At 66.0% G+C, this 2,500-nt stretch overlaps 1 protein-coding gene across 1 annotated transcript in view; it reads right to left on the bottom strand.

Annotated features, from left to right (window-relative positions):
- Positions 1 to 2,500, bottom strand: part of LOC138861981 (uncharacterized) — a 26,273-nt gene that overhangs the window by 10,958 nt on the left and 12,815 nt on the right. The window lies entirely within an intron of this gene.

Raw genomic sequence — 2,500 nt, 5'->3', positions numbered from 1 at the left:
CTGTTGGGCGACTTCCTGGGTCTCCTCCTCGGCCTGTTGGGCGACTTCCTGGGTCTCCTCATCGGCCTGTTGGGCGGCTTCCTGGGTCTCCTCCTCGGCCTGTTGGGCGACTTCCTGGGTCTCCTCCTCGGCCTGTTGGGCGACTTCCTGGGTCTCCTCCTCGGCCTGTTGGGCGACTTCCTGGGTCTCCTCCTCGGCCTGTTGGGCGACTTCCTGGGTCTCCTCCTCGGCCTGTTGGGCGACTTCCTGGGTCTCCTCCTCGGCCTGTTGGGCGACTTCCTGGGTCTCCTCCTCGGCCTGTTGGGCGACTTCCTGGGTCTCATCCTCGGCCTGTTGGGCGACTTCCTGGGTCTCATCCTCGGCCTGTTGGGCGACTTCCTGGGTCTCCTCCTCGGCCTGTTGGGCGACTTCCTGGGTCTCCTCCTCGGCCTGTTGGGCGACTTCCTGGGTCTCCTCCTCGGCCTGTTGGGCGACTTCCTGGGTCTCCTCCTCGGCCTGTTGGGCGACTTCCTGGGTCTCCTCCTCGGCCTGTTGGGGGACTTCCTGGGTCTCCTCCTCGGCCTGTTGGGCGGCTTCCTGGATCTCCTCCTCGGCCTGTTGGGCGGCTTCCTGGATCTCCTCCTCGGCCTGTTGGGCGGCTTCCTGGATCTCCTCCTCGGCCTGTTGGGCGGCTTCCTGGGTCTCCTCCTCGGCCTGTTGGGCGGCTTCCTGGGTCTCCTCCTCGGCCTGTTGGGCGGCTTCCTGGGTTTCCTCCTCGGCCTGTTGGGCGACTTCCTGGGTCTCCTCCTCGGCCTGTTGGGCGACTTCCTGGGTTTCCTCCTCGGCCTGTTGGGCGGCTTCCTGGGTCTCCTCCTCGGCCTGTTGGGCGACTTCCTGGGTCTCCTCCTCGGCCTGTTGGGCGACTTCCTGGGTCTCCTCCTCGGCCTGTTGGGCGACTTCCTGGGTCTCCTCATCGGCCTGTTGGGCGACTTCCTGGGTCTCCTCATCGGCCTGTTGGGCGACTTCCTGGGTCTCCTCATCGGCCTGTTGGGCGACTTCCTGGGTCTCCTCATCGGGCTGTTGGGCGACTTCCTGGGTCTCCTCCTCGGCCTGTTGGGCGACTTCCTGGGTCTCCTCCTCGGCCTGTTGGGCGACTTCCTGGGTCTCGGCCTCGGCCTGTTGGGCGACTTCCTGGGTCTCGGCCTCGGCCTGTTGGGCGACTTCCTGGGTCTCCTCCTCGGCCTGTTGGGCGACTTCCTGGGTCTCGGCCTCGGCCTGTTGGGCGACTTCCTGGGTCTCGGCCTCGGCCTGTTGGGCGACTTCCTGGGTCTCGGCCTCGGCCTGTTGGGGGACTTCCTGGGTCTCGGCCTCGGCCTGTTGGGCGACTTCCTGGGTCTCCTCCTCGGGCTGTTGGGCGACTTCCTGGGTCTCCTCCTCGGGCTGTTGGGCGACTTCCTGGGTCTCGGCCTCGGCCTGTTGGGGGACTTCCTGGGTCTCGGCCTCGGCCTGTTGGGGGACTTCCTGGGTCTCGGCCTCGGCCTGTTGGGCGACTTCCTGGGTCTCCTCCTCGGCCTGTTGGGGGACTTCCTGGGTCTCCTCCTCGGCCTGTTGGGCGACTTCCTGGGTCTCCTCCTCGGCCTGTTGGGCGACTTCCTGGGTCTCCTTTTCGGGCTCTTGAGCGACCTCCCCTTCCGCGGCCGTGGCCTCCCCTTCCGGTTCTTCCCTGACCTCCCCTTCCGGTTCTTCCCTGACCTCGTCGGTCGTGACCTCCCCTTCCGGTTCTTCCCTGACCTCGTCGGTCGTGACCTCCCCTTCCGGTTCTTCCTTGACCTCCGCGGTCGTGACCTCCCCTTCCGGTTCTTCCCTGACCTCGTCGGTCGTGACCTCCCCTTCCGGTTCTTCCCTGACCTCGTCGGTCGTGCCCTTCCCGTCCATTTTTCCCCTGACCACCGCGGTCGAGACCTCCCCTTCCGGTTCTTCCATGACCTCGTCGGTCGTGACCTCCCCTTCCGGTTCTTCCCTGACCTCCGCGGCCGTGGCCTCCCCTTCCGGTTCTTCCCTGACCTCGTTGGTCGTGACCTCCCCTTCCGGTTCTTCCATGACCTCGTCGGTCGTGACCTCCCCTTCCGGTTCTTCCCTGACCTCGTTGGTCGTGACCTCCCCTTCCGGTTCTTCCTTGACCTCCGCGGCCGTGGCCTCCCCTTCCGGTTCTTCCCTGACCTCGTTGGTCGTGACCTCCCCTTCCGGTTCTTCCTTGACCTCCGCGGCCGTGGCCTCCCCTTCCGGTTCTTCCATGACCTCGTCAGTCGTGACCTCCCCTTCCGGTTCTTCCCTGACCTCGTCGGTCGTGACCTCCCCTTCCGGTTCTTCCCTGACCTCGTCGGTCGTGACCTCCCCTTCCGGTTCTTCCCTGACCTCGTCGGTCGTGACCTCCCCTTCCGGTTCTTCCATGACCTCGTCGGTCGTGCCCTTCCCGTCCATTTTTTCCCTGACCACCGCGGTCGTGACCTCCCCTTCCGGT

Source organism: Penaeus vannamei, chromosome 6 (genome assembly GCF_042767895.1).
Source record: "Penaeus vannamei isolate JL-2024 chromosome 6, ASM4276789v1, whole genome shotgun sequence".
Lineage (NCBI taxonomy): Eukaryota > Metazoa > Arthropoda > Malacostraca > Decapoda > Penaeidae > Penaeus > Penaeus vannamei.
This window is presented reverse-complemented; position numbering and strand designations above follow the sequence as displayed.